Here is a 21868-nt window from a genome sequence, read left to right on the forward strand (position 1 = left end):
CTGGATGGTTTTGGGCATTGATCACTACATGGGGATGGAAAGTTTTAACTGGTCTCTGTATTATTGTAGCAGTTCTGTTTTCCTGCTGCATCTGTGTTCAGTGTGGTCCTTTACTCTGTTCTTTATGTGTGTCATTTTGTATTCCCGATAAGAAAGCTATTGCCAATGTCACCTATCAGAAACACTTAAACAAGGAGGTGGAAGAGATGATGAAAATTGACATATATGATGATTATCCTAATAAGCCGAATGTCTTCAGTAAATGCTGAAAGGGTCGTCTTTTGAAAACTAAAACAGCGATATGATTAAGCATTCACTGAAGACATGAATTCTCTATAGTCAAAACGTGTTTCTTGTCTTATGTTGACTAATGTCCGGACTCCATTTTGTATTGTCATGTCTCCACGTGCTTTGCACGAGAAGAGTCCTACCTTTTCGCTAGTTGCTCTTGTAATCTGCCTAGTAACAGTCTATAAATAGCTCCTTTGTCCGTCTGGCACATGCCCAGACTTGACCACATCTGTTATCAGTTAGTCCTTGTTTGACCATGTTTTCGCGGGCTCAGGAAATTGTTAACTCCGCCCATACATTGATCCTGTATTGAAAATGTCCATAAATGGTAATGAATTTTGCTCTATGTTGTATCCACCCACTCATGAGCCCCTCTGTTGTGTACAAAAGGGGACCATGTACGCAAGTTCTTTGTGCTACTCTATACATTACTGAAGAGTGTTGTGTAGGTTGTAGGACCACCCTTAAGGGTTAATAAACTCTGTCTTTGTATTTGCAGTTTCCGTGCCAACTTCCTTCTAGCTTTCGTACACAGGAGGGCGAACCCTTGTATTTGCGGGCCTAGCTGGGGCCTGTATTCATCAACCGGGTGGAATACTTCAGGAATCACCTGCTCTGGGGACACCAGCTGACGCCTTACCATCGTCATGCTGGCACTAGTGTCCCTCAGAGCCTCCACCTCCTCCCCGTTAACCCGTACCCTCTGCCGGTACTTGGCAGTGTTCGAGGTCAACTGTGTCACTGGGACCATCTCTCTATCCCCCAGTGAAAACAAGGTCAAGCCTGTCCACCACCCCCCTCATCTAGGGACAACTCCTCCCCCAGCGCTACACTAGCCACCCCGGCGCTCTTACCTCCTGTGGGGACTGGGGCCCACAGACAGTAGGTATCCATTCACACCAATTGAAAGGTTTACCTATTGGCAGCTCCACCTAAGTCAATTTTCCAGTATTTTGCTTTAGTGTGATACAACATAAAGCAAGTAGGAAAACAGAAGGCAGGCTTACTTGGGCACTGGGGACAGTAAACATGAGTCTCCTGCCTCTTTCCCTGCATCGAGCACACTTTACAACAACGACATGGTCACTCCTTTTTGGGTGTTGCAGGAATTTCATCAGCAACGTGTAGCTTCTGCAGCCTTGCCACCTCCTCCAGAACAGATGAAGTGGAGGCTGCTGCTTCTGTAGGAGTAAGTATTTCAATCACAGACAACTGAAAGTCAAGGAAAGACATGAGGCTTCCTGTGGTGGTTTGACGATAAACAACATACGCATTGTATGTTGCCATCTGGATCAGGTGCGTTAACACTTTCTTATACCAAGTGCGAGTTTTACGACTCGCATTGTATGGTTGAAGAACCTGGTCATTCTTGTCCACGCCGCCCATGTACTTGTTGTAATCAAGTATACAGGTGGACTTTTGGACTTCGGCCATTTGACCCCAAACCGTGACAGGGGAAGTGCTCTCAGCATGAATTGTAGTGAGCGCATAGTTGTCACGCCTATCTGAGAACTTGACTGCGAGCACTTTGTTGGACTGCATCACAGTGCTCTGGGATTTCTGGAGCTTCTTGCAAACAAGCTCCTCCAATAACTTTGGCGCCAGTCGACGAATCCCCGCGAAATTTTCCAAAACTCGTGGGGCGTTCCGGTCCACCCCTGCTGTGAACGCGTTGGGTGCGCGACTCCAAACGGCGTTGGGTGCGCGACTCCAAGCAAAAAAAATAAGATTTAATATTCTTTAAATATACATCAAGGTTATGTGTTTAGATCTTGGGTGGCTCTAAAAAGAGCCCTTGTGTTTATTGGCAACATTTTGGTACCTATAAGTAAGTACCTATGCAGAGTCTAAAGTTGTTGAGGAAGACTGTTACCCTCATCTGTAAAATGTACACCATCTCTCCTATAGATGCCATCCATATTAAAAAGCAGATTGTTGTGGTAAATGAACCCCATCCTATAATCTGAGAGATAAGCAGAAACAGCTTTATTGACATGTTTCCTAGCTTTCTCAATCTGTGGACAAAATTGATTGGATCAGTTCCATTTCTCTCTTTGGCGTATGTTAAAATAGACAAAGGCAGTTTGGGGGAAAAGTGACATCAATTCTCCAAAGGTCTCCTTCATAAGCATTTCCAGTCCTACCCCAGTCAAAGTGCCTAGGTCATTGCCACCACAGTGCACAATTATGAGGTCAGGGTGTTGGAGATGTAAAAGGGACTTAACCAATGGCATCAATTGGTGCCACTTTAATCCTCTCTGTCCAATCCATTTAATGTCTAACAGTGTCATGCTGCAGCACTTCCTTATAGTTCTGCACTTATACATCCACCATACACTTCTAATGCATTCTTTCAGTCAATTATGCACTATGCATACATTTAACAAAACGTTCACACACTATCATACAAATATAGCTCTTTCTTTAACCAGAGAAGTTAGTTCTTAAAAGAACTTTTTTTGTTTTTGTGTTTTATATTTTTTTTGTACTTTTTTTAACGAGTTTCTGATTTTGTTCTTGTTTTTTCAAAAGAAAAAAGGACGAAAAAAGAGTTTACTTCAGGAATTAACAGCCCAGATAAAAAAAAGTCTAACAGCGATGGTTTTGGTGCTCTGTACAGACTAGGTTCACAGACTGCTCTCCGCAGCAGAGAAGTTGGTTGCACTTGATGCAGTGCATCTTGAGTTGAGCAATTTCTGGACGTATGTCCGGACGTGCTGGTGATGAGAAAGTGCCAGTAGTACTAGTCATTGCAGGTGGAGGGTTGTCTTGAAGTCTCCTGCACTCGTCCCGGGCCAGATTCACAGGGTGCAGAGTCTTGAAATGCTTATCCATACTAGCAGTCTCGCAGGAATATTTCTTATCGGCACTGCCTCTCGATAGAACCCTTTTACAAATTTTGCAGGTGACTTTCGTGGCATTCAAATTTTTTTAGCCCTTCAGGGAATGTAAAAAACTTCCACACCACCGATGTAGGTCTCTGAGGACGTGGAGGTTCAGGAACAAATTGGCCCCAGACGGTAAGTATCCATTCACACCAATTGAAAGGTTTACCTATTGGCAGATCCCCCTCAGTCAATTTTCCAGTATTTTGCTTTAGTGTGATACAACATAAAGCAAGTAGGAAAACAGAAGGAAGGCTTACTTGGGCACTGGGGACAGTAAACATGAGTCTCCTGCCTCTTTCCCTGCATCGAGCACACTTTACAACGACGACATGGTCGCTCCTCTTTGGGTGTTGCAGTAATTTTATCAGCAAATTGCCGCTTCTGCAGCCTTGCAATGTCCTCCAGAACACATGAAGTGGAGGCTGCTGCTTCTGTAGGAGTAAGACTTTCAATCACAGACAACTGAAAGTCAAGGAAAGACATGAGTCTTCCTGTGGTGGTTTCACGATAAACAACATACGCATTGTATGTTGCCATCTGGATCAGGTGCGTAAACAGTTTCTTATACCAAGTGCGAGTTTTACGACTCGCATTGTATGGCTGAAGAACCTGTCCGTTCTTGTCCACGCCACCCATGTACTTGTTGTAATCAAGTATACAGGTGGACTTTTGGACTTCGGCCATCTGACCCCAAACCGTGACAGGGGAAGTGCTCTCAGCATGAATTGTAGTGAGCACATACACGTCACTCCTATCTGAGAACTTGACTGCGAGCACTTCGTTGGACTGCAACGCAGTGCTCTGGGATTTCTGGAGCTTCTTGCAAACAAGCTCCTCCAATAACGTTGGCGCCGGTTGGCGAATCTTCACAAACTTTTCAAAACTCGTCGGGCGCTCCGGTCCACCCCTGGTGTGAACGCGTTGGGTTCATGACTCCAAACCGTGTTGGGTGCATGACTCCAAGCAAAAAAAAAATGTAATATTCTTCAAATATACATCAAGGTTATGTGTTTAGATCTTGGGTGGCTCTAAAAAGAGCCCTTGTGTTTGTTGAGATATTTTTGTACGTATAAGTAAGCACCTATGCAGAGTCTAAAGTTGTTGAGGAAAATTGTTACTCTCATCTGTAAAATGTACACCATCTCTCCTATAGATGCCATCCATATTAAAACGCAGATTGTTGTGGTAAATGGACCCCATCCTATAATCTCAGAGATAAGCAGAAACAGCTTTATTGACATGTTTCCTAGCTTTCTCAATCTGTAGACAAAATTGATTGGACCAGTTCCATTTCTTTCTTTGGCATATGTTAAAATAGACAAAGGCAGTGTGGGGGAAAAGTGACATCAATTCTCCAAAGGTGTCCTTCATAAGCATTTCCAGACCTACCCCAGTCAAAGTGCCTAGGGCATTGCCACCACAGGGCACAATTATGAGGTCAGGGTGTTGGAGATGTAAACAGGATTTAACCAATGGCATCAATTGGTGCCACTTTAATCCTCTCTGTCCAATCCATTTAATGTCTAACAGTGTCATGCTGTAGCACTTCCTCATAGTTCAGCACTTACACATCCACCATACACTTCTAATGCATTCTTTCAGTCAATTATGCACTATGCATACATTCAACAAAACTTTCACACACTATCATACAAATATAGCTCTTTCTTTAACCAGAGAAGTTAGTTCTTAAAATAACATTTTTGTTTTGTTTTTGTGTTTTATATTTCTTTTGTAGCTTTTTGAACGATTTTGTGATTTTTTTTGTTTTTTCAAAAGAAAAAAAGACGAAAAAAGAGTCAACTTCAGGAATTAACAGCCCAGAAAAAAAAATGTCTAACAGCGATGTTGTCGTTGCGCTGTACAGACTAGGTTCACAGACTGCTCTCCGTAGCAGAGAAGTTGGTTGCACTGAATGCAGTGCATCTTGAGTTGAGCAATTTCTGGACGTATGTCCGGACGTGCTGGTGACGAGAAAGTGCTAGAAGTACTAGCCACTGCAGGTGGAAGGTTGTCTTGAAGTCTCCTGCACTCCTCCCGGGCCAGATTCACAGGTTGCAGAGTCTTGAGATGCTTGTACATACTAGCAGTACTGCAGGAATACTTCTTATCGGCACTGCCTCTCGATAGAACCCTTTCACAAATTTTACAGGTGACTTTCGTGGCATTCACCTTTTTTTGCCCTTCAGGGAATGTAAAAAACTTCCACACCACCGATTTAGGTCTCTGAGGACGTGGAGGTTCAGGAAAAAATTGGCCCACAGACAGTAGGTATCCATTCACACCAATTGAAAGGTTTACCTATTGGCAGCTCCACCTCAGCCAATTTCCCAGTATTTTGCTTTAGTGTGATACAACATAAAGCAAGTAGGAAAACAGAAGGCAGCCTTACTTGGGCACTGGGGACAGTAAACATGAGTCTCCTGCCTCTTTCCCTGCATCGAGCACACTTTACAACGACGACATGGTCGCTCCTTTTTGGGTGTTGCAGGAATTTTATCAGCAAAGTGTCGCTTCTGCAGCCTTGCAACGTCCTCCAGAACACATGAAGTGGAGGCTGCTGCTTCTGTAGGAGTAAGACTTTCAATCACAGACAACTGAAAGTCAAGGAAAGACATGAGTCTTCCTGTGGTGGTTTCACGATAAACAACATACGCATTGTATGTTGCCATCTGGATCAGGTGCGTAAACAGTTTCTTATACCAAGTGCGAGTTTTACAACTCGCATTGTATGGCTGAAGAACCTGGTCGTTCTTGTCCACGCCGCCCATGTACTTGTTGTAATCAAGTATACAGGTGGGCTTTTGGACTTCGGCCATCTGACCCCAAACCGTGACAGGGAAGTGCTCTCAGCATGAATTGTAGTGAGCACATACACGTCACGCCTATCTGAGAACTTGACTGCGAGCACTTCGTTGGACTGCAACGCAGTGCTCTGGGATTTCTGGAGCTTCTTGCAAACAAGCTCCTCCAATAACTTTGGCGCCGGTCGGCGAATCTTCGCGAAATTTTTAAAACTCGTCGGGCGCTCCGGTCCACTCCTGGTGTGAACACGTTGGGTGCGCGACTCCAAACCGCATTGGGTGCGCAACTCCAAGCAAAAAAAAAATGTAATATTCTTCAAATATACATCAAGGTTATGTGTTTAGATCTTGGGTGGCTCTAAAAAGAGCCCTTGTGTTTATTGAGAGATTTTTGTACGTATAAGTAAGCACCAATGCAGAGTCTAAAGTTGTTGAGAAAGACTGTTACCCTCATCTGTAAAATGTACACCATCTCTCCTATAGATGCCATCCATATTAAAACACAGATTTTTGTGGTAAATGGACCCCATCCTATAATCTCAGAGATAAGCAGAAACAGCTTTATTGACATGTTTCCTAGCTTTCTCAATCTGTGAACAAAATTGATTGGACCATTTCCATTTCAGTCTTTGGCATATGCTAAAATAGACAAAGGCCGTTTGGGGGAAAAGTGACATCAGTTCTCCAAAGGGGTCCTTCATAAGCATTTCAAGGCCTACCCCAGTCAAATTGCCACCACAGTGCACAATTATGAGGTCAGGGTTTTGGAGATGTTAAAAGGATTTAAACAATGGCATCAATTGGTGTCACTTTAATCCTCTCTGTGCAATCCATTTAATGTCTAACAGTGTCATGCTGCAGCACTTCCTCATAGTTCAGCACTTACACATCCACCATACACTTCTAATTCATTCTTACAGCTCTTTCTTTAACCAGAGAAGTACGGGCCATATGTAGAAAGCAAAATTGCGATCGCAAATGCCGAAATTCGCCGAATTTGACATCAATTCTCCAAAGGTGTCCTTCATCAGCATTTCCAGGCCTACCCCAGTAAAAGTGCCTAGGTCATTGCCACCACAGGCCACAATTATGAGGTCAGGGTGTTGGAGATGTAAACAGGATTTAACCAATGGCATCAATTGGTGTCGCTTTAATCCTCTCTGTCCAATCCATTTAATCTCTAACAGTGTCATGCTTCAGCACTTCCTCATAGTTCAGCACTTACACATCCACCATACACTTCTAATGCATTCTTTCAGTCAATTATGCACTATGAATACATTCAACAAAACTTTCACACACTATCATACAAATATAGCTCTTTCATTATCCAGAGAAGTTAGTTCTTAAAAGAACTTTTTTGTTTTTTGCTTTATATTTCTTTTGTAGTTTTTTGAACGATTTTGTGATTTTTTTGTTGTTTATTCAAAAGAAAAAAGGACAAAAAAAAGAGTCAACTTCAAGAATTAACAGCCCAGAAAAAAAAAAGTTTAACAGCGATGGTTTTGTTGCGCTGTACAGACTAGGTTCACAGACGGCTCTCCGTAGCAGAGAAGTTGGTTGCACTTGATGCAGTTGCTGGAGTGGGGTTTTCTTAAAAAAAAATTGTATACCCCTTCATTTTATAGGTTTATATTAAAAGGACTAATTGAATAATAATAATTGTATTAATAGTTTGCTGTGAAAGACTAACCAACATTACTAATTAGAAAATACACGTGGGAACTGCTTTTGCATGGCCTTATTAATACGTAAACTAAAGTTTGTACGCATATTAATGGTAGACCTTTAGAATCTGCATGTTATATGTTGCTTTTGTGATGTATTTTGTGAATTGTGCTTTTAAATGTAAGTATAAACCGCAATGAATGTTGCTTACTGCTAGATAAATACACACACATAAAGGGTTTAGCGAGGGAATAACATTTTAAAAGTCACTTGCATGTATTAATTACGTTTTTGTGTTTCTTTGCTTAAGTTGACCTTTTCGGAGTGGCCACAAAATGGCTGCCATCCCTATTTGACGGACTGACGTTAAGCTAAAGTCTCTGGGTGAAGTGCGCATGCGTCGCTACTAGCAACAATAACCTCGTCCTGACCCCAGGCAGACTGTACCCACCAAGGTCGCACCGGGATGGGTGCCAACCATCAGACAAAGGACTTCCGTAAACTAAGAACTGTCATAATTGATGACACCATGGATACAAAACCGTATGGGAACCAAAATGCCTTGAATGGACAAATAACTGTTACAAATTATTAGTAAAATGTGAACTACACCTAAAGAAACATCTAGTGCTTTGTTAATCAGGAAGGATGATCCTGGTTCCACCAATCCAATTTGTTTAAGACATATGATGTAACATTTATGTCATCGATTTTACTATAAAAGAAGTAGAATAGAGAGGGTAAAAAAACTCCATCATTTGATTGAAGACTTGATTTCCTGACGTTATGCTGATGGAGAGGACGGTGACACTGCAGGACAGCTGTTCGCCATAGACTCTAACGGACTGATCAGATGCCCAATTACTTTACGAACTGATTGGTCTCTTTATGGGCATAGAGACAGGAGAAACTGAATTTGACTTAGAGGACGACATTTAGCCAGAATAGGTAAATATGCAAACCAGGATATTGAATGCTTTATGACTTTTCCATGCTTTATTTTAGATAAATATTTCTATTCAACATAATAACTGTGTCGGGTTATTATTAATTGTCACTCTACTCATCCATGGAATATAAAGGGTAATGTTTAGATCCTGGTGAGGTAGGGGAAGATAGGTGAACCGGTTACTCGTTAGGGTTTACATGTATTTTCCTCTCATTACAGCGTATGGAGTAAAATCACCTGTTAAGTACTATAGGACTATAGGGAATGAATGTTGGTGTTATGGGCCCCACCAGTGAATGAGTGAATGAATGTGGTTGTAGGGATCTATGGTCTGTGACGTAAAGAGGGATTTAATATTTCACACTGTAACAGTTTTTCTGGTAGCAGTATGATGGTTAGCTATTGTTTTGGGTTTAGTGACGATCGCTTGTAAATAGCTTATTGATTATTGATTAGTATTGATTTATGTACTAACATTCTATGTGGAGATACGTTGAGTTTTATGTTGTTTGCACGGCTTCTGGGATGTAGGAAGTCGGGAATTGGTAACAGTTCCGTAGCAGAGCAGAGGCAAGCGCTGCTCTCGGGAAGGACGGAATTGTGGTTGCCAGTAGGTACACGGGGAAAAACGTGTAACAATTGAAGTTGCACGGCGCATTGTCTGGGTTCGATTCGGTCGCATCGCTGTGTGTTGCCATTAGCGATATTCGTTGTGTGAGAGAAGTATGAATGATAGCAAAGGGTTACCTGTGAAATTTTGGTCTTAGGTACCAGGAAACCAAATGGCATACCGATAACGCTTACTACTGAAAAGGTAGCTGGTAGATTCTGAGCTTGTTAGAAGGACAAAGTAGAGGGAAGCGCTGCTTTGTTAACAAATGTTATATTCTGTAGTAGGGCAGAGGTAAGCGCTGTTCTCGGGAAAGACATTCTGTGTGAATGTACTACATCTTCCCGTATGAAAGTGTGTAAATGAAAAAGGCATTTTAAATAATGGTGAAACTCTAGTGTTATTTAATTCTAAAGCAGCGATTAGTTGATGCTTGATAGAAGGGTAAGGTAGAAGGATGTGCTACTTTATCAACAGAAGTACTGATTCCATAATAGGACAGAGGTAAGCGCTGTTCTCGAGAAAGACGGAATTCTTGTGAGAAAGGTCTTTTGCTGTTCTTTGGTTAGCGAAGCAGACAATGGAGATGTTTTTGTGTTGTTACTAACAGAATTGTAGAAATTGATACAAAAACTTACCGTGCAGACTTTGTAAAGGAGGGGTTAGCTAGAGCAGGAGCAGAGAGCAGAGCTGCCACAGCGGCTGCTGACGTCAGAACGACCGCGCTGGGATTGGACAGTCGGTCAGGAACGGAAAACGCTCCGGATTGGTGCGTTAGTGTAAAGCCGCGCTAGGATTGGAGAAATACAGGGTGACATAGACGCTCCCTATTGGTGCGTTAGTGTGAGTCGCGCTGGGATTAGAGGATTGTGACAGTGACGTAGAGGCCCCCTGACTGGTGTGCTAGTGTAAACTGCACTGTAATTGGATAGAACAGCGGGACAGTTGTAGAAAGACTTCTGATATACAGAAAACGAGAAAATGTATTACCAACCACCAGAAAAGAAAAAGACGTGGTTTGGAAAAATTAAGAAGTGGTTCAAGAAAGATAAACAAGTTAAGACTAGGGAAGGACAATTACTTCCACCACCGAAAACCCCCGCATCTCTAATGATTGCGAAATATGGGTATCATACTTGTATTTGGTTAGATAATTGGGTAAAATATACCAAGGACGATTGAGTCCTGGCTTTTCCAGAAAATGGTTGCTTTAATTTGGTTGTGTTAAGAAATCTCCGAGACAAAATGATGGACTTAGAGCCAAGACCTAGACCGACACAGTTTGAGGCATTGACGGAATGGGAAGACGAAATGCATGAACGAGAGAGACAGAGAAGTGGTAGGGGTTACCGATACATGTTCGGTAGACCATACGGACATGAAACGTGTGGGAGCCGGCCTCGTGGCGTGGTCCTGTTTTCCCGCGCTAAGCCGCACGAGGTCCCATGCACATCGGGACTCCTCCATCTTGGATTGCACGTCACTCCACGTGACCATCTGTATGACCCTGCTCTACCCGGCCTCGGTCCCAGCGAGGCCCGACATCGAGACGCCAACCCCTGGCCCGGGGGATACCACGTGAGCCCTTCCCACTCCCGGCGGAGGGCAGTATCGATGGGACCCCCAACCGTCTCTCCACACCTGGGTGTGACCGCCCCACAGCTCTCTGGGGCCTGGCGCCTCTCCTGCTGGGCGTCTGGCCGCTCCCTACCCGGCCTCTCTGCCCCCTCCGGGCGCAAGGGTCCGGACATCAAAGGGCTCCCGTCCTATATCTGGGGCGACCCGACAACAGGGCAGTAGTTGTATCCTGGAGTCAAGAGCCCTGCTGATCGGATCGCGGCTGACCCTACGGAAGAAGACTCACCCTGAACCACCACTTGAGCCCTGCTGACGACGTCGCGGCTCCACCGTGCTTAAAGACCTTCACGAACCTTTGGGGCCCTGCTGACGCTGTCGTGGCCCGACCTTGTTGAACCTTACCACCTGAGCCCAGCTGACCTCGTCGTGGCTCGACCGAAGCGGACCTACCACCAGAGCCCTGCTGACCGTGTCGCGGCTCGACCTAAGCGGAACTACCATCCGAGCCCTGCAGACGCCGTCGCGGCTCTCCACGTCCGAGCCGCTCTGAGACCAGCATCCAAGGTCTGGCAGAGAGCCCTCCCGTACCTGGCTGGTACTAAGACTGTCCCGCTACCCTATCCTCTTAACGAACATTGAGACTCTGATAGGATCCCTCGATCCCTCTGTAAATATTGCCCGTATTACTGCCGATAAAGAATCTAATCTTGCAACTGCTATTGAAGTCCTGTGTGGTGGTGTTACTGGGCCCAGTACGATCATAGGAGAAGGACCTCCCCGAGGGGGCTTCTCAGCGGCGCTCGGCTATAACTTTGCGGTAGGAAGGTACCCGGAATAGTCTCCCCGACTACCCGGTGGGCCTCCCTCCAACATTTGGTGGCCAGCGACGGGATCCGAGCCAGACACAATCGTACAAGCAAGTAACGCAACCACTGCCGGACCAGACGGGAAAAGAAAACCATGGATGGCCAAGAAGCAACCGTGGCCGCAACCTTCCAGGTGGAGAAACTGGAGGAATACACCCACAAAGAACTCAAACAGTTCTGCAAGGACAAAGGGATCCCAACCACAGGATTGGGCACCAAGGAAGATATGCAGAGAGCCCTGAAAGCCTGGCCAGAACTCGAGACCCCTCCACCCCGAGCCGAAGGGACCTCGGCCCGGGACGGAAACCTGCCGACCACGAGCCCGACGAACGGGGAGCGAACCGTCCCAGACACCAGCCTTTCCCACGAAGAGATACGAGAACGGGAAAGGGCACGGACACACGAAATGGACCTTGCCCGACTCCGGCTGGACGGTGAGCTCCTACTGGCGGAGAAAAAGATAGCCCTGGAGCAACTACGGCTGCAAGAGGAAATCGAGGAGAAGAAAAGGCATCGGGAGCTAGAGGAGAGACGGCTAACCCTCGAGCACGAGAGGAGCCTTAAAGAACTTGAACTAAAAGCTAAAACTGGGGAGACCAGCAACCCCGGAGCCCGGGACGCTCTGCCCCTGACCGAGCCCAAGGTTCACATCCCCAAGGATGTCGTCAAGGAGTACTATAAAAATGACGACATCCAGCAATGGTTCCGAGCGTACGAGGTAGCCATGACCTCCCATCGGGTACCCCGGAAGGATTGGGGCGCCGGCCTATGGGGGAGGTTCCTCAACGAGGGGCGGGATACCCTGTTGCAACTCCCCGACGCCGTGATGACCTCGTACGACCACATGAAGGAAGCCCTACTCACACGCTACGGACTATCGGCCGAGATGTACCGGCAACGCTTCCGGGACTGCAAGAAGATCCCCGGTACCACATGGGTCGAATACGTGGACTTCTTCAGCCGAGCGTTGGAAGGATGGATAAAAGGGAGCAAGGTCACCTCATATAATGAACTGTTCGACCTCATTGTCTGGGAGCACCTCGCCAACAACTGCTTTGTGGAACTAAGGCAACACCTCCTGGACAGTAAACTGACCGAGCCCCGGAAGCTCGCCGCCGAAGCGGACCGATGGGTCAACACCCGGGTCCCCCGGAACCCTGTGGGGGACTACACCCGGAGTACCACGGGACCTCCCTGCCAGCGAGGCGGAGGAGGGGGTTCCCACCGCAGTCGAGAATTCCCAGCCGGGCCGCCCAGAAGTCCGCCAGGAGGGCAAGCAACCAACCCCGCTTCCCCGACCCAGGGCCGAAGAGGGACCCCTATCGCCCGGTCTGGACCACGACCGACAGTGACCTGCTTCGGATGTCAGCAGACCGGCCATTATGCAAGTGACCCGGCTTGCCCCGTGAACCGACGGAACGGGACCACGGGGCCACCTCCCCGACAAATAGCCGCCGCAGCTCTGGGGGAGAGAGAGGACGAGGAGGAAAACCACGACGACGGGTCCCCCGAGTGGGAACCAGCCGCCATGTCGCTTGTATGCCTAGGCTCCCGAGAAATGGTGCCCCGAGCCACCATCCCAAGCAACACCCAGAATTACCAACAGTGGGTCACCATCAACGGGCGACGGGCCAAGGCCCTCCGGGACACTGGGGCCAGTGTGACCGCTGTCCGCTGCCATCTGGTGACCCCCGAACAGATCCTGCCACATGTCCTCTGCCCTGTCCAGACCGCAGACAACACCGAGAGCATGTGCCGGATGGCCCGAATCCCCTTCGAGTGGGGAGGAGTGACCGGCACCCTAAAAGTAACTGTCCGCGACGACGCCCCGGTGGACTGCCTCCTGGGGAACGACCTAGAGAGCTCCCCCTGGGCCCAGGTGGAGCGCCGAGAGCATCTGGGGATGCTAGGACTACCCGAGTGGGCCTGCGCCACCACTCGGTCCATGACCACCCAGCCAGCCGCGGCCCCGGCCCCCGACAAGCCGGCGAGCCCCGAACAATCCACCTCCTCCGGCCCGGAGAAACCTGACGAGGAGGCCGGGCCGTCCGAACTTTCTTCCAACGAGGCCGCTCCCCTCAGCGAGATCCTCGAGCTGGCCCAGTGGCGCCACGACGGGGGCCCCACCCGCGAACAATTCCAGCAAGAGCAGAAGGGCTGCCCGTCCCTCGAGGGGGCCCGACAGCAGGCGGCTGCGCAGGCTGCGGGGGACCCCACAGGAACCCACTGGGTCTATTGGGACAATGACTTATTGTATAGCGAGCAGAAAGTCGCCGAACTAGGGGCCGGCCGGGTGCTGGTGGTCCCCCTCCGATTTCGAGAGTTCCTCTTGAACCTGGCACATGACGTGCCCCTCGCCGGACATCTAGGGCGAGACAAGACTTACAGCCGCCTCGTGACCCATTTCTATTAGCCCCGAATGAGACGAGACGTGGACCAGCACTGCCGGTCCTGCCCGACCTGCCAAGCTAGCGGGAAGACTGGGGGACGAGTGAAAGCCCCCCTACAACCATTTCCAGCCGTCCACACCCCGTTCGAACGAGTGGGGATCGACATCGTGGGGCCCCTCGACCCCCGAACCGCCCTGGGCCACCGCTTCATCCTGGTACTGGTCGACCTCGCCACCCGATACCCAGAAGCTGTCCCCCTCCGAACCGTGACAGCTCCAGTGGTAGGACGGGCCCTGATGGGCATCTTCTCCAGGGTGGGGTTCCCCCGAGAAGTAGTGAGCGACAGGGGGACGAACTTTATCTCGAAGTACATGAGATCCCTCTGGCAGCAATGTGGGGTCACCTATAAATTCACTACCCCTTACCACCCCCAGGGGAACGGACTGGTCGAGCGGTTCAACCGAACCCTGAAGGGGATGATCAAGGGCCTGGAAGAGCCCCTCAGGAGGAGATGGGATGTCCTGTTGCCCTGCCTCCTGTTCGCCTACCGGGAGGTACCACAGAAGTCCCTGGGCTTCAGCCCCTTCGAACTGGTCAAGGAGGGTTGGGAGGCGAGCGTCCAAAGTGCCCCTCCCGACGTCTACCGGTACCTCCTGACCCTGCGGAACCAGACTCGGAAGTTCCGGGCCCTGGCAGAAGCCAACCTTGAAGCCAGCCAAGAAGACATGAAACGCTGGTATGACGAGAATGCCTCAGCCGTCGAGTTTGAGCCGGGCCAGCAAGTCTGGGTCATGTCACCCGTGGACCCCTGCGCCCTGCAGCACAAGTGGACCGGGCCCTTCAAGGTAGTTGAGAGGAAGAGCCCCGTCACGTACCTGGTCGACATGGAGTCTCAGAGGAACCCCCTCCGGGTCCTGCACGCCAACCGGCTCAAGCCCTACTTTGCCCGAACTGAACTAAGCTTACTGCTGGCTACTGACGATGGGGGTGAAAGTGACTCCGAGCCCCTACCAGACCTCCTGGGGTCCTTGAGCCAAGACGGCTCCTTGGAGGGCGTCCGCCTCTCCGCCACCCTAACACCAGAACAGCGCCATGACTGCCAGAAGCTGCTGCAACCCTTCGCTGCCCTCTTCTCTCTCACGCCCGGGGTGACCCCCTGGTGCGTCCACGACATGGACACGGGGGATAGCCCCCCTGTACGACACCGCGCTTATAGAGTGCCTGACCGAGTCCGAGCCTGCATAAAGACCGAGGTCGCCAAGATGCTCGCCCTCGAAATCATCGAGCCTTCCGACAGCCCGTGGGCCAGCCCGGTAGTCTTGGTACCAAAGGCCGCCGCCCCCGGCACGGCCCCCGAACTCAGATTTTGTGTCGACTACCGGGGCCTGAACGCAGTTACCAAGACCGATGCCCACCCTTTGCCACGAGCCGATGAGCTGGTTGATCGCTTAGGGGCCGCCCGCTACCTAAGCACCTTTGATCTCACCGCTGGGTACTGGCAGATCAAGCTCACTCCCGGCGCACAAGAACGATCAGCTTTCTCTACCCCCGATGGCCACTACCACTTCCGGGTGATGCCCTTCGGCCTGAAGAACGCCCCAGCGACCTTTCAGAGGCTGGTAAACAAGGTCCTGGCCGGTCTCGAAGCCTTCAGCGCGGCCTACCTCGACGACATTGCTGTCTTCAGCGACCACTGGGTCGCGCACCTAGGACACCTGGGGGAAGTCCTGGCCGCTCTCCAAAGAGCCGGGCTCACCATTAAAGCCAGATCGGTCAAGGCTCTGTGACCTATCTGGGCCACCAGGTGGGGAGTGGCCAGGTGGCCCCCATCCAGTTAAAAGTCGACGCCATCCAGGCGTGGAAGCCTCCCGCCACCCAAACCGCTGTCCGGGCCTTCTTAAGGATAAAGGATTATGGCAGCATTGTGGGCCCCCTTACGGAATTCACTTCAAAGAAGCAGCCCAAGACGGTGCACTGGACGCCCCGCTGCCAGACCGCGTTTGATGCTCTCAAGGCGGCCATGTGCGCTGCCCCTGTGCTACAGGCCCCCGACTACAGCAAGGAATTTGTAGTCCAGACCGATGTATCGGAGTACGGGGTCGGGGCAGTCCTCTCCCAGCTGGACGCCAAGGGCCTCGACCGACCGGTGGCCTTTATCAGCCGCCGACTGCTGCCGCGAGAACAGAGGTGGAGCACCATCGAGCGGGAGGCCTTCGCTGTGGTATGGGCTCTCAAGAAGCTCCGGCCCTACCTTTTCGGTACCCACTTCAGGGTCCAGACTGACCACCGGCCCTTGCGGTGGCTCATGCAAATGCGGGGCGAGAACCCCAAGCTGTTGCGCTGGTCCATCTCACTGCAGGGGATGGACTTCACTGTAGAACACCGGCCCGGCAACGACCACGCCAATGCTGACGGCCTGTCCCGATTCTTCCGCCTTGGCGAGGAGAACCCCCAAGAAGATGGGTGACTCTCCCTGCCTTCAGCTGGGGGGGACGCGTGTGGGAGCCGGCCTCGTGGCGTGGTCCTGTTTCCCCCACGCTAAGCCGCACGAGGTCCCATGCACATCGGGACTCCTCCATCTTGGATTGCACGTCACTCCACGTGACCATCTGTATGACCCTGCTCTATCCGGCCTCGGTCCCAGCGAGGCCCGACATCGAGACGCCAACCCCTGGCCCGGGGGATACCACGTGAGCCCTTCCCACTCCCGGCGGAGGGCAGTATCGATGGGACCCCCAACCGTCTCTCCACACCTGGGTGTGACCGCCCCACAGCTCTCTGGGGCCTGGCGCCTCTCCTGCTGGGCGTCTGGCCGCTCCCTACCCGGCCTCTCCGCCCCCTCCGGGCGCAACGGTCCGGACATCAAAGGGCTCCCGTCCTATATCTGGGGCGACCCGACAACAGGGCAGTAGTTGTATCCTGGAGTCAAGAGCCCTGCTGATCGGATCGCGGCTGACCCTACGGAAGAAGACTCACCCTGAACCACCACTTGAGCCCTGCTGACGACGTCGCGGCTCCACCGTGCTTAAAGACCTTCACGAACCTTTGGGGCCCTGCTGACGCTGTCGCGGCCCAACCTTGTTGAACCTTACCACCTGAGCCCAGCTGACCTCGTCGCGGCTCGACCGAAGCGGACCTACCACCAGAGCCCTGCTGACCATGTCGCGGCTCGACCTAAGCGGAACTACCATCCGAGCCCTGCAGACGCCGTCGCGGCTCTCCACGTCCGAGCCGCTCTGAGACCAGCATCCAAGGTCTGGCACAGAGCCCTCCCGTACCTGGCTGGTACTAAGACTGTCCCGCTACCCTATCCTCTTAATGAACATTGAGACTCTGATAGGATCCCTCGATCCCTCTGTAAATATTGCCCGTATTACTGCCGATAAAGAATCTAATCTTGCAACTGCTATTGAAGTCCTGTGTGGTGGTGTTACTGGGCCCAGTACGATCATAGGAGAAGGACCTCCCCGAGGGGGCTTCTCAGCGGCGCTCGGCTATAAGTTTGCGGTAGGAAGGTACCCGGAATAGTCTCCCCGACTACCCGGTGGGCCTCCCTCCAACAATACGCATGATGATCGAATGAAAAGATGGAGAAGTGCAAGCATGACAGAAGGTGTGTTTCCTGTAAGAATGACAGGAGAGAATGAAGGAAGAAAAAGCACAGAGAAAAGGCGAAATGTGGAATCGAGTGGGTATGAATCGAATGAATCGGAAGATGATGTTCTTGATGTGTTTTATAAAAATCCACCACCGTACCGACCAGAACCAGAAGCATTAACACCAAGTGCCCCAATGAGAGAAACATTGAGAACGATTAAAACAGAGACTATGTCACCAGAGTTAGGGAAAAGTAACTCTGCAAGAGAGGTAGAAAAACAGACAGAATGTAGAATAAATAGTGAAAATTCAACAGAATTGGCTAAAACTACTCTAGAATTAACTGAGAAAATAAGAGAATTGACCAAAAATCTAGAAGCAGTAACAGTTCCAGTAACGATAGGTCCAGTAATGCCCATATTTGAGAAACAAAAATATAGCGAACATTGTTTGACAGTGCCGTATAGAAACCATAATTTAATCGAGAACCCTGAACGGGCTCAAATTGAGAATCCGTTGGGACCGGCAATAAATATGTTTGAACCGAGTGTTTCAAGTAATCCATTTGTGAATCAAATTTATGCTGAAAGGAGTAGAATGACAATGGAAACTTTATTAGAACCATAAAAGCCTCCAGAACAAAATATTGTAGAAAGCCCAGTAGGACCCTCTGTAGAAGAATTAAGTGAATGGCTCAGAGGGTAACAGAAAAAAGACCAAGAATCTCAATCATTAGATGTGGCCAAATTACGAATGGTATTAGAAGAATTGATAGTAGGAACTATCCCTACTGAAAAATTGAAAAATTATCAGGATGAGGAATTATTATTCTGATGTAAGAGTGCGACATGGAGAGCGAAAAACTTGCATGAAAAACCAGGAGAAATGGCAAATGAAATGGGAATAGATTTTGACAAAGTAAAAGCCGTACAAAAACCTTATCAAGTTGATTTCACTGAGAAAGATATAGAGAACATGAATACCAAAGGATGGATAGGTCAGATTAAGGATATAATCGGTTTATTGAGAAAATGGGGGAATGTGGATAAATGGAGAAGCAAGTGGTATAAAAGACGTGACGATGCCTCAGAAAAGACAGTTTCAGCATTTCCCGTTAGAGAGAAAGAAAAGGTAGCGACAGAATACCCCATGAGGGAGATTCCGGGAGGAGGATATGTACATGTTCCATGGACAAGACAAGACATTTTGTCTTTCACAAATGATTTCCCTCGACTACACGAAAAGCCCGTCGAGTGGTACCGGCAGGTAGACAGATTTGTAAAATTGTCAAAGGTATTATGGATAGATCTGAATAGTCTATTTGATATAATAGTACCGGCAGATTTGTGGACAGAGTGCAAGTTGATGATAAATTGGCCAATTCAGGAGTATCCTAGGGACCCAAAGACAGGAGCTCCCGATCCAGAAGTAATGAAGAAATATGAGCAGGTTATGGCATTTCTGAAGAATAATGTACCCCCTAAGGAGACAGATTGGGTAAATATTGACAGAACCCATCAGGAAAGCAAGGAGTCAGTACATGCATACTATGAAAGGTTAATTCAGGCCTTTAAGCAGTTCAGCTGAGATGAGAACCTGAGTGATAAAGATTTGAGTCATTTTGTATACAGATTTGTATATGGTTTACGCCCAGAAATTGGTGAGATGATAAAACAACATACGGTTGATTGGCAAAATAAGAAAATAGATGAAGTATTGAGACATGCTAAGTATTTCAGTGATGAGATTGAGGCAACCCAGCGAAAACTGAAAGAAAAGGCTATGTGGGCACAGGTAAAAGTAGCTGAACGACAGGAAGCTCAGTTGGGAGAACAAGCAAACAAATCAGGAATAAAACCAAGATTTGGTCCTGGGAAAGGGAGAGGTAATATAGAAGAAGCTAAAAAGAAGTTCCCATCCCATAATTGCGGTGAGTTGGGACATTGGAAATCAGAGTGTAAAAACCCTCCAAATACTACTAATAAAAATCTGTCATTGAATCCACAGGTGCAGAAAGAGGTGGGTGGTCAACAGCAGCAACAGCAGCAGGTGGTTACTTCCCGGAATCAGGTGCCAAAACCACCTTTTCCGCAGAGCAAAAACACACAGAAGTATAGTAATGAATCGGAATTCTACAATAAAGAACAGGTAAATAAACCCTCACGCGCTTGCGCTGTTATGCAGTATTGGCTGCAGCTCGATGAGAGTGATTCAGAAGCAGGATATTGACGGTGCCGAAGGGAGGAAGAAGAGTGCGTACTTGGCGCAACTCTAGAAGTAGACCAGACAGGCCCATTTGTAGATGGGAAGGTTAATGATGCGAATATTACTTTCCTAGTGGACACTGGTGCTTCTCGATCAACTGTTAGATCAGCTGATGTAAAGAATCTTCCTCTTTTGGATGAAACAATCCAAGTAGTTGGTGTATCTAACCAACAGTTAAGGACATACCTTACAGAACCAGTAAAGGTTAGTATAGGGAAATTCTCTGAGATGCACCGCTTTGTGGTGTGTGACACCAGTCCCGTGAATTTGCTAGGAAGGGACTTGTTGTGCAAGATGAAATGCACCATATTTTGTACACCAGATGGAATAGCATTTGAAACACCAGATGAAGATGTATTGTATAAAATGACCATAGCCAACAGAGAATGTGAGGTAATTGGAACATATGCAGTATTCAATCCAGATGAACTACTTAAAGAATTAAAGCAGTCAGTGAAAGCCGAAGTTTGGGATTTCACCGGAGAAGATGTAGGATTGATGAGAAATGTAGACCCAGTAATAATAACTGTAAAAGAAGGAGTAAGTAATCCAAATATTCCTCAGTATAGATTGACACCTGAAATAATTGAAGGAGTTACTCCGATAATTGAGAAAATGATCAAGCAAGGGATCCTAAGAGAAATAATGAGTAGCCCATGTAATTCACCTATAATGGGATTGAAAAAGCCTAATGGGAAATTCAGAATAGTGCAAGACCTGAGAAAAGTGAACCAAATTGTTGTGCCATGCTGTCCCATTATACCGAATCCATCAGTGATTTTGTATCAGATTCCCCATGATGCAGAATGGTATACAGTGATTGATCAGTGTCATGCGTTCTTTTCCATCCCATTGCATCACGACAGCCAGCAAATCTTTGCATTTCGGTTTGGAGATCGTATTTTGGCATGGTGCCGAATTCCACAGGGGTACACAGAAAGCCCCTCAATATTCAATCAGTTATTGAAAAAGTCATTGGAAAGTTTGCAAATGCACGAAAGTTCAGTATTAGTGCAGTATATCGATGACCTCCTTGTGGCATCGAAAACACGTGAAGCTTGTGAAGTAGACACTATAGCCTTACTAAATCATTTGGCAGATGGAGGATTAAAGGTGTCCCCAGCAAAACTGCAGTATTGTAAGAAAGAAGTATAGTATTTGGGACATAACATTGAAAAGGGATTGAGGAAAATAACAATGGACAGAATCAGGATCATAAAAGGAATGAGAGCCCCCATGACCCAAAGAGAGGTGAGAATGTTTCTGGGAATGGTAGGGTACTGCCGCCAGTGGATCAGAAACTTTTTGCTGATTGCAAAACCTCTGGTAAGGCTAACAAGAAGTGATGTAAAAGATCCTCTTGAATTGAACAAGGAAGAATTGGCAGTATTCAAACGATTGAAAGATGGATTGTGTGAAGCCCCAGCACTAGGTACGCCTGATTATGAAAAGGAGTTTGAGTTATATTGCAGTGAGAGAAATGGATGTGCACTTTCTGTGCTAAGCCAGAAACATGGGAGACTGAGAAGACCAATTGCATATTACTCATCAATGCTTGACCCAGTAGCTGTAGGTTTACCTGGTTGTCTGAAAGCAGTAGCTGCAACATGTCGAAGTTTGGAGCAGAGTAAAGGAATTTTGATGGGATATCCTTTGAAAGTGGTTGTACCTAGTGATGTGGCGATCCTCTTAACAAGGAGTCGTACTCAGTATATGACACATAGTCGGCTGACTAAGTATGAGAAGGTCATATTAGGTGCAACTAATGTGAGTCTTGCAAGATGTGTGAATGTGAATCCTGCAACATTATTACCTGATGCTGAAAATGTGGAAGTCAGAGATGAAGTAGATCATGACTGTTTGGATGTACTTGACTATAGCACGAAACCACAACCAGACATAAAAGATGTACCTTTGCCAGAAAGTGATTTCGTGATGTTCGTTGATGGGTCATGTTTGAGA

Source organism: Triturus cristatus, chromosome 6 (genome assembly GCF_964204655.1).
Source record: "Triturus cristatus chromosome 6, aTriCri1.1, whole genome shotgun sequence".
Lineage (NCBI taxonomy): Eukaryota > Metazoa > Chordata > Amphibia > Caudata > Salamandridae > Triturus > Triturus cristatus.